The 11,930-nt window shown below is 32.0% G+C and overlaps 1 long non-coding RNA gene across 1 annotated transcript; it reads right to left on the minus strand.

Moving 5' to 3' along the window:
- Positions 1 to 4,031: 4,031 nt before the first annotated feature.
- LOC127724526 (uncharacterized) lies at positions 4,032 to 7,589 on the minus strand. Its single transcript, XR_007992546.1, has 3 exons — positions 7,456 to 7,589; positions 5,443 to 6,006; positions 4,032 to 4,091 (listed from the first exon to the last, which is right to left on the minus strand). It is a non-coding gene; the product is annotated as an uncharacterized LOC127724526 (long non-coding RNA).
- Positions 7,590 to 11,930: the final 4,341 nt, after the last annotated feature.

Raw genomic sequence — 11,930 nt, forward strand, 5'->3', positions numbered from 1 at the left:
AATAAGAATAGATTCACATCATATTAAGGTGAAATATTGTTGTCTTCCTATATTTTCTTTAAAATATCTGTTTAAGTTGTAACATCGCATATTAACTGCTAAAATACACGACTATAACCATGAAAATGCGCCTCATAACTATTAAAATAAGTAGGGCTGCTGGGGTCAAATTCTATTCAAATGTCCTAAATACTAATATAACTAAAAAAATGGAAACCCGTGAAAATTTTTCAATTTATTCAGCAATGAAACAAAACCATTTTTAAGCGTTGATGGTCTGCCTATTTTAAAAACAATCTGGCATACTGCTTATTTCAACTAATTTCACAATTAGAAGTCATGAAACAAGTTTGAAGTCTTGGCTCCTCTTTTGCATAGATATATGTATGTAACCAGACGTTGTTGCTTGCTTTCTAAGGCGATGAACACACTTTGAACAAACTGTCTAAAGTACGTGTCCTCTTGTCTTTGATAACACTTACAAAAGTCTACCAAAAGTTTGCTAAATCTTAACATTAACTATCAATTCCTTATATTTGAACCAGCTTTGTTAGAAACCAGAATAACCATTTAAATTCTGGAACAATTGATCATATAAAAACAAGAAGAAGATATCGGATTTCGCTTAACGAGACAAAACAATGCCTTACTAATGGATCATAATCAAAGACATATAAAGGTCAACCGACGTTCTTTCACTTCGAATGTGTTTCTACACATAATACAGAGCCAAAAGCACTAGCTCTGTATTTTTTAAGGTTTGTTAAGTTGACATGAAATACTTTTTTTTATAAAATTACCATGAAAAAATTGAGAATTAATCTAAACTAGCAGGTTTTCTACCCTCAATAAAAAAAACAAAGGATATTGGGTATCCATCTATGACACAACATCAGTACATGCACAGCAAAACAAAAACAAAACACAAAAAGCAAAGAACAGCGCTTTTTTGTTGCTGTTCTTCATCTGAAAGTCACAGTTATGCCTTCAACACGAAGGAAAAAAAATTCTCACCTCACTACAATTAAAAGAAGGCCCCTATCCCCACAAGAATAGATTGCATACACATTACTTGCACAACTGTTTGACATTTTCTGTTTTTGATACTCATAAACCTTGTTCTTGATGTGGTTTTGCTTCGATTGCCAACGACGAGTCTACGTAGTCGAAACGCGATTCTGACGTACCGAATAATAACCCTGGTATATTAATTGAGTTTGTAATGTGGAGTGTATTCTCCTTTTACTTCTGGATCAGCTGAGATCGCCCCTCATTTTTGGTGCGGTTGGTGTTGCTCAGTTGTTAGTTTTTTATGTTGTGTTTTATATACTGTTATTAGTCTTTTATTCTTTTCCTTTTATTGCAATGGCGATGTCAGTTTAAATGTATGTTCTACGTATTTTTTCGAATGTCCCTATTGTATCTTTCTCTTCTACTTTAAAATATAGACGTGGACATTCTCACATATCATAGATCATCAATCAATATGGACACAAATTATGATAAGGTTTCAATAAAACCACTTATTTAGAAGAGGTTCCGAACGTATACGTGGGCATTTTTGATTTCGATTTACATATTCATTCATATTGCAATACATTAACCAATACACGCAATAGACTATTGCAGACACTTCATCGAGCTGATAACAGTGCCGCTGTTCAAATTGTATATATTAGGCAAATATTTGTAATAAGAATAATTGGTTTCTTCAAGAATTTTCGTATTGGTATAATAGTGTTACTTGGTTGTATTTAACATCTTTGTTTGATTAAACTCAATGTCTTTTGACAGATGTACTATCTTCATTCAACTTACTAACACATTCTGAAAGTTTGTGTTAAAAGGAAGAGAAACCCACCAAAAACAAGGGATGATCTCATGACTCCGAACGGGTAAGCAGATCCTGCTCTGCATGTGACATCCGTCGTGATACTTATAACAGATATGTTGAAAATCTGTAAGATTTGGGTGAGTACGTACATTTTGTTAAAAACTAATAAAGAATATAACATTTAGAATAAATTTACTTCATGTATCAGTTCAAGAGAAATATTTACATCAATAATATCCAATTTTATTGAGTATTTTCTTTTTCTTCTTTGTCTGCAATAAAAAGAATAAATATTATTATTTTCATAAAAGGATCTATGATAATGTGAAGGCTATCAATATATTTTGAACCCGTCATAAACATGACAATGGACTGCACTTAGATACTAAATATCAAGAAGAATAGTTATTGTTTTACTTAATTTTTAAAATATATTCAACGTTATCGAATTTTGAGTACTATCAATGCAGTTTCTTTTTTTTTGTCAATATTGAAATGATCAGAAGAAAACTTTTTCTTTGCATTGCAAACATAGTAAACTTAAAAGCTGTCAACGGTTTTCATTTTGCCATTTGTTAATTTTCGTTAGAGGTCTGTATTTTTGTTATTTCACTTACAATCGGAATTTTCATCATAGTGTTCATACTTTATTAATTTATAGACGAGACAATACATAAAACACATATTATCTCTCAATTTCGAAATAACGTTAGTACTTTTTTTTTAATTTTGTGTGCTAAAAAATACAACTGTAATTTTTTTCTGTGTTTGATTATTCAGTCGATGAAAGTTACCAATAGAAATCAATAAACATTGAATTGCAGAAATACAGACTTAACATTACAGTAAGTTAAATGCAAGTTGAATGTTTATTCAGCTCTTGATTGATCGCCAAAACAGTACCTGAAAATAACCATCATGATCTCGTAGATGGACTTATTATTTCTATGTTTAGATATGTTATATTTAAATGGTCGCTTCACACGAAATATGTACTTGCTATTGATTTTTCCAATAGTTAAGACTATTTACTTATATGTGTATACCTGTTTACAAATTTGAATGCTACATAATAAGTTGTTTTAAGTGTGACCGGTATTGGTTATTAAAGTCAAAATTATTTATGGTTAAAACATTTTTGTTTTTTAAGGATATTGGTCCTGCAGTTTCAAAATACTTAGCTTGTAAAAGATTGTTATCACCTGATATTATATATATTTATGCAATGAAAACTTTGGATAGAAAAGATTCTCTTCAGATTTGTCATTAATCTAATATTGACACCTCTTTTCTTTCAAAAATTATAAAAATATAACAAGGAAATTTCAAGATTTTCAAAAATGACTTTTTAATCTATATATAATAAACTATGTAAAGAAATGTAGGGGTTATTGGTCAAAATTTGTATTGACCCTATATGGGTAAAACTAGATGACTCTGAATACCTGACTTAAAAAGTAAAAAACAAAAGTAGCGAACATTTTAAATTTGATTAACAATGTAACAAATCTGAATACAAATGGAGAAGCGAACTAATAAATCCATTTTCAAATGATCCTTTAAAGCGATTTTTTTTCTATCCCCTGTTCCACCACATAAATGACATATTATAAGTCTATGTCACCATATTGGGTTTTATTCGATAAAAACGACAGTCTTTACACAATCATTATATTATATTGCTTGATATTCATAATAGAAGGACAGTTGATAAATGCATAACCATAGAGGAACTTTTTTTCATTAAACGGAGAATATGAAATAAAATACCACAATTTTATTAAGTTATCTATTTTCTATGTCTTTTGCAAGGATAAAAGTAAATAAATCTTAAGATCAAATTAAGAACATATTTATATTTTAAGATCAGTAGTTTCTAATAGCCCTATATTTTAAAACCAATATGGATCATATGACCCACTAATTTGGAGTACTTTGTCAATTTGCATGGCGACCATTTTGCATAACCATGACGACATCAATTTCAGATGCACGATTAAAATATTATATATCTAGTCGGACCTATAATAGCTGGCTATATTGTATTGGATTTGCTTATTGTTGAATGACGCATGGTGATATTAAATTGCTAACATCTACGTCATTTGGTCTCTGGTAGGTAGCTGTCTCATTTAAGAATCGTACCACATCTACTTATGTTATACTGTTTTCCGAGGAAATGTTACTTCAAACTTACTATGAAACTAATGCGGATGCGGATGGACTACGGAATGGGTGTGCGGAGCATGTGAAATTCCTACAAGACAAAATGAATAAATCAATTATATTCGCAACTCTTTGGTTAGATGTGTTATGAAAATTATCAGTATTACATATGGAGCAGAATCTGCTTATCCATTCAGAGCACATGAGATCACTCACAATTTTGGTGAGATCCGTGTCGCTTAGTCTTTAGTTTGCTACGTTGTGTCTTGTATACTGTGGTTTGTCTTTTGTCAGTATTTTTTTGCCATGACATTGTCAATTCGTTTTCGACTTATGAGTTTGGATATCCATTTGGTGTTGTTCTCCTCTCTTTAATCAGATATAACCTGAACTCGAATCATATCTCAATGAACAGTACATTTACAATGTCCAAACAGAACTTGAACTGTATGACCCATGATATAAGTGGAAATATACTTTAATTCAGTAACAAAATCAATCAGTTTGTAATATTAACAAGTGCATAGCTCTGATCAAAAATTTCAAATTTATGAATATCATACTTAACCTGTGATATATGGTTAAAGACTTTATGTGAAATAAGATTTTCCTTTTTTAAAAGTAGATTTTTAGTGGTGATCATCGGGAAACCAAATACACTATATCCCATAAAAGTTGAAATGAAAGCTTTGAAACATTAAATGACCATGATGACTAAACCGTCAAATCCAACTCGACCTATATAATTCTGGATCAGTGCATTCTGTGAAATTTCGACATATGTATCATCCAATAATCAAAAACATTGTAAACGTTAATAAGGATTAACTTGTGAACGGTATTGTAATCCAAAATGACAAAATCCACTTGACCAGTATTTTACGGTTGACGACAAAATGGTAAACTGTTGAAAGATTTATAAACCAGGACTTGAATCATCATGAACAAACAGAGTCCGAATTTGATGATATTTTAAAGGACAATCTTTGAACGGTCAAATCCAAAAATGTGTAAGTCGACCCGACTAGTAATTATTTTCGTCAATGACATCGTGTTCCAAATTTAAAAGATTTGGTCATACAGTAATTTATTTATCATCCAAAATCCAAAAGTGTAACGGTCAGAATCCAATAAAATTGAGAATTGAGTATGTCAAAGAGACAACTACCCGACCAGAGAGCAGATAACAAAGAAGGCCACCAATGGGTCTTCAATGCAGCGAGAGAATCCCGCACCCGGAGGTGGGCTTCAGCTGGTCCCTAAATAAAAATGTGTACTAGTTCAGTGAAAATGGACGTCATACTAGATTGGTGTTAAACGGACACGTGAAACACTGTGTAACCGATGGGGTGGACAAACAACGATAGCTGTATTCAAGTTCATACTTGTTACATTGAACATGTTGAATTTCATTCTGAATAACATATAATTATGATATATACCTCTACAAGTAATCTCTTGAAATTCTCCAATAATGTGTTCCAGCAAGTCCAATCTTTTTACTCTTAACGCATGGTCTTTTTCGATGGCGATGGTCTCCAATTCTTCCTGGTTAATAGATGAACCAATTCCGATCGCAAACATCATAACATCATCTTCTTTCATATGAACCATTTCTTCTTTTGTTTTCTTTGGATAATTTGACTTCCCATCTGTAATGACTATTCCAATATTTGGATAATTTGGAGGATCTCCATGAGCCTCCGCTAGGACCTTACTGTGCATATCATGCAATGCATAATCGGTTCGTGTTCCTCCACGCATTAGACGAATTTTGCTGAGAGCGGTAATTATTTCTTCTGGTTCCGTGTACCGATTGAGATAAAACTGTATTCTTGACCGGTGCGAAAACGTTATCACACTAATTCTGACTTTGTGATGTTCAGACATAGATCAACTAACCAGCTTTTTCACGAAGTTGATTATTTTTGCAAAATTATTTGACCTCATACTTGAGGAGGAATCGAGAACAAACATAATATCTGCTGCCTTTCCACATTCCAACTCTGAAAAAAAGTTAAAACAAAAATATCAATCTCCAAGGTTAATCAAAAAGGGGGAGTCGATGCAAACAGACAAAACCAAACGATCAACTATATGATGGACCAACGGAACCACTGACAAACAATTTTCATACTCCTAAGTTGGTATAAATATTCCAATAGAAATGGTGGTTAAAACATGGTCTTATAGTTAGATAAACACTCCAATTTGTATAAGTATAATACGTCTTCCATTTTTTTCATGTATATATATTTTTTTTACCGCTTCGTAAATGTTAACTTCTTTCTTAGTCCCTTTTTACCAATTTGCTATCGCAAATTTTCATCTTTTTTTTGTTAAAGAAAACTGTATTTTAGTTTAAACAAATATTGTCATACTAATTGGAGGTTTGCCTAGCTATAGCACAAGGTGTACAAAACAATATCTTCTGAAATTGCCTATACCAAGTCAGGAATTTGACAGTTGTTTTTCAACTGTTGATTGAAAATGTTAGATTTTGTCATTTGTTATGAACTTTTTGAATCAAATTTGAACACATTTAATATAAAACAACTTTAAAGCATAAAGGTATATCAGGGGTCATAAAAGAAATTAATTCATCAACAATACCAGACTTATAATTGGGTACATCAGACTCGCGTTTGATCCATAGGAATCATCATTGATGATAGTGGCACTCAATCCTTAACAGTTAGAAGGCCGAATAATTTTTTCCGAATGAATGTTTTAAATGTTTACAATAAAACCGGTAAGTACACAGCTGTTTATTACAAGCAATCTTAATGACATTTATCTGGATGGAATTGTATGCGACTGTCATACAAGTGAGAGGTTTAGCTAGCTATAGAACAAGATTTAATCCACCATTTTCTACATAAGAAAATACCTTATCAAGTCAGGATATGATAGTTGTTATCCAAACGTTTGATGTGTTTGAGTTTTTGATTTTGCCATTTGCTTAGGGTCTTTCCGTCTAGAAATTTCCTCAGAGTTCGGTATTTTTGTTATTTTACTTTTTAATAAGATGAAAATAAACTGTATACCGGTTGAGATGCATATAAATTGTTCATTTGTAAAACTGTATATGAAATGAACAGCCATTATACATTTGAGTTATGAATTTAAATAACACTTGGATCTTAAAATCTTTAAAAAAAACATCTGGCATAATAAGATGAGACAATTTTAGCAATCATTTGTAATAGGGAAATGGTTGTATATTGGACTACGATTAGTGATATATTAATAAAAAAAAAACGTTATTTAGTATCATATCGATCTTTTGTTAAATATGCAAACTAAATGTAATAAATTCTAAATTAAAAGAGAAACGCAGTTCGAATTAGGTGGGTCATCCTCGACCTTCGGTTTCATGAGGATATTTGTCTTATTGGAAATCATACCGTATTTCTCTATGTTTCTCATTCTAGGAAAAAATTAAACCAACTTACTGACTTCTGTGCATTCTGCGAAAGGATCACCTTGAAAACCAGGTTTACATGCACATTTGTAGTGACCATCATCAGGTTTGCATTGACCATTTGTAGCGCAAGGCGTCAACTTCTTTGCAACTAGTTTTGCTTTACCGTCTATCAACTGACACGTCCTGGCAATAGTGCAATCTGGGTTTTCAACAGTTGCTCCAACCTTTACAATGAAACAAAATCGCAGATTTTGATGGTTTTGAATACATGTCTGATTGTTTTTGTCACACATTGTTATCAATATGATTGTTCTTTATGCTACTGTCATACAAGTGAGACGTTTAGCCAACTATAACACCAGGTTTAATCTTCCATTGTCTACATAAGGAAATGCCTTTACCAAGTCAGGAATATGACAGTTGTTTTACATTCGTTTGATGTGTTTAAGCTTTTGATTTTGCCATTTGATAAGGGACTTTTCGTTTGGATTTTGGTATTTTTGTTATTGTACTTTTCATACATAACGAGCTTAATTTTCAATATTATACAATTTTATCATAAAATATATTTTTTAAAGCTTACTTTGCCTCCTATAGAAGCAGGGCATATTTTTAGTTAATGTTACATTCTTCATGCAACAACGCTCTCTTGTTTGTTTCTAGTGATTTTATAAGAATGGTCAAGAAAATGTTCTTATGGATAATACATATTACTATTCTTTTTCTGTTATATAAATAAATAAACATCTGTGTGCACAACACAAAAACTGAATTCTGGCTCATATAGCTTCAATCAATACTCTCTGTGCACAAGATAAATTCAGAGCAGTAAAAGCAATTGCAGTTTATAATTGTTGTTAATTTGATTGTATTTGAAGTCAAATAAATCAATTTAGAAAAAAAATTATATATTAATGCATTTATATTGCAGCAATGGAATGCAGGAAAAAGTTTCATCGCATCTTAGAAAGATAGACAGGTATAAACAGGTCATGAAAAGATCTTAACTATATAAATGGCATTTTAAAATCGTCGCTTTGAAACAAAGTTAATTACGAAACTAGTTATAAACAGTGTGAATTGTAGAATGATGGTTTCCAGTTGTTAAGAAGGTGCTAGTTTTGTTTACCTTTGAAAATGTTAGGATTTGATTCGTAAACTTCTGCAGAACTTTCTAAAAACACCTTACCGGTACGTATTCGCCGTATGACGTTGTACAACCGCTTCGAGTGTCTGGTACACATTCTAAATTACTCATGCAATAGCCTGCTTTACATTCACATCCTTCTCGTGGTGGTCTTTTACAACTATTTGACAGAAGTGGAGCCACGCATGTTGCTGGACATGATGATATCTGTGGTTTGTATATAGAATAATGACCACAAGATAGTGCTTAAATGACAGAAATCAATCAAATAAAAAAGTATAAGATAGTAACAAACTTTTAATGTTTCAAGTGAACACAAATTCTTTAACATTTTACTTTTATTTGCGTGCTTATTTTATGAACTCAGGTGACGAATATATATATATTGTATTCCATTCACTAGTAATGTATCAGGATTGCTGCTACATATGTTTTTACCTGACAGAAGATGAAACAAAAAAACATGTTTTTTTTTAATTTGTTTTCGCATTATTAACTTGTTACACCAGTAAATATATTTGTGATTGTTAGTTTTAATTGCCTTTATACAATATTTTTAAAATTCGATTGTTTAAATTTAATAATAAAATTGAGAATGGAAATGGGGAATGTGTCAAAGAGACAACAACCCGACCATAAAACAGACAACAGCATAAGTATGTTTCATGTGACACTATGTTTTTGTTTTGGTTTAATGATCGGACTGATTTTCGAATAAAACCAATTAATATCAAACAGCTGAACATGACAGGTGTTTCACTGTTTCACTGTTGACATTGTTTATAATTTTCTTCTTTTGGTATCAACATCAAAGAAAACGAATTTTCTTTCTTTTGGTATCAACATCAAATAAAACGAAGAAAATTTACCATCATTATACTGGATAGCAAAACTACACAAAACTCCATATAAAGAACGATACATAGCTGGGTCATCAAAATGTTCGACTAAACATCTTTCTAAAGTACTGACTACTATTCTTTCTACAGTTAAAGATGGGCTTCAAAAATATTGTGATGAGATATATTCTACCAGTGGTGTTAACCAGATGTGGATTCTCAAAAATTCGAAAGATCTACTGCTTAATCTTCGATCACAATCTTTGCAATTTTGCAGCAACATAAAGACTTTTGATTTTTCTTCGCTTTACACTACTATTCCCCATGCTCAGTTGAAAGATCGACTTCACCATCTCATTAAACAGAGCTTTTTCTATAAAAATGGGAATCGTAGATACAAATTTCTTGTTTTGGGTTACAATAATTCATATTTTGTGAAAAACCACACTGAATCTACCAGAAAATATACTGAAGATGATATTATCAAAATGCTGGACTTTTTGATCGACAATATATTTGTTGAGTTTGGAGGATTTATATTTCAACAGACAGTCGGTATTCCAATGGGAACTATTTGTGCACCCCTACTGGCCGATTTGTTTTTGTACTCGTATGAAGCAGAATTCATTCAGAACCTTCTAAAAGACAAAAAGAAAAAGCACCTTGCGAAATTCTTTAATTTTACTTTCCGATATATTGATGATGTTCTATCATTGAATAACCCATATTTCAGCCAATACTTACATCTCATATATCACAGTGAACTTGAAATTAAGGATACTACTGATACTAGAAGGACTGCTTCATACATTGATCTTTTCTTCAATATTGACACAGATGGACGACTTCACACGAAAATCTATGATAAACGTGACGATTTCAACTTCCCAATTATCAATTTCCCATTTCTCAGCAGTAACATACCCTCTGCCCCTTCGTATGGTGTTTACATATCTCAATTGATACGTTATTCTCGTGCCTGTTCACACTATACGGACTTCATATACAGGATTGTGTTCCTTACGCAGAAACTGCTCCAACAAAGTTATGAGGAGGACAGATTAAAATGACACTCCGTAAATTTTACGGACACCATCACGAATTGGTTGATCCATACGATGTGTCTTTGTCCAAACTAACTAAGGACATTTTTACCACGTGTTAGATTGTGGTTTGTCATTACGTCGTCTGATCTTTTAATTACCGAATGTGACTTATTCCCGATTGTGACTGTTTTGCTGAGTGTGAAACCGCATTGCTATAAGACGTGTCACGGTACTTTTCTATCCCAAATTCATGTATTTAATTTTGATGTTATATTTGTTATTCTCGTCGGATTTTGTCAAATGTCTTAACGTCTTTTCTGTTATATTCGTGAGTTATGGTATAGATAATTAATCACCCCCTTCATTTATTAGATTTTAGTTTGGTTCAACGAAATTTATACGATATATTTGGTTTACAGTTTGATTCAGAAGAAACACCGACTTATCTAGATAATACAATTAATTATCTAATTACTACCACTATTTGATATTAATAAGTATTGTAATTTTCATTGTTATTAATAAATGTAATGTCAGTATTACAAATCTAATCTTGAATCAATCCTAATCCTATCTTATTTTTGGGAAATATTTTTACAAATTCAAATGTGACGTCACTTTGTGTGTTTTTTTAGAATTTCAAATGTGACGTCACTTTGTGCGTTGAGGCTTTGGCTAACTCGACTGTGTATTTTTATGTGTTGGATTAAGTTGTTTTATGTAATGTATCCGTTTTTATTCTGTAATTAGTCCCCACTTCGGTTTTATCATGTATATCTATTATAATTATTATAGTCATTTTATAAAATTTACTGTTTGCAAAATTATAAATTATTCTAAATAATAGGGATGTTCTTGTCCCAGTCAGAAAACCCTGGCCGTGTTAGGCGCAACTTTTTGGAAGTTTTGGTCCTCGGTGCTCTTCAGCTTTGTACTTGTTTTGGCTTTCAAACTTTTTTCATCTGAACGTCACTGGTTGGTCTTGTGTGGACGAGACGCACGTCTGGCGTATTGAATTTTAAGCCTAGTACCTTTTGCTAGCTATTATTCGTGTGTTTCTTTGTCCTATATGTTCTCCCATTTATTTGTATTGTGGTCCTGTCATGTGATGTCACGTTTTGATGTTGTGTTTGACGTTGCCATAAAAGCGGGAGATTTGGCATGCCACAAAACCAGGTTCAACCCACCATTTTTTTCTTAAAATGTCCTGTACCAAGTCAGGAAAATGGCCATTGTTATATTATAGTTCTTTTCTGTGTGTGTTACATTTTAATGTTGTGTTTTTGTTGTGTCGTTGTTCTCCTCTTATATTTGATGCGTTTCCCTCAGATTTAGTTTGTAACCCGGATTTGTTTTTATCTCTATCGATTTATGAGTTTCGAACAGCGGTATACTACTGTTGCCTTTATTTCTCATCCTGCTGCAATAGTGGACGTCGTGGAATTATTAAACTGAAATCGATTTTATCATA

This window comes from Mytilus californianus, unplaced genomic scaffold (genome assembly GCF_021869535.1).
Source record: "Mytilus californianus isolate M0D057914Y unplaced genomic scaffold, xbMytCali1.0.p SCAF_14, whole genome shotgun sequence".
Classification (NCBI taxonomy): domain Eukaryota; kingdom Metazoa; phylum Mollusca; class Bivalvia; order Mytilida; family Mytilidae; genus Mytilus; species Mytilus californianus.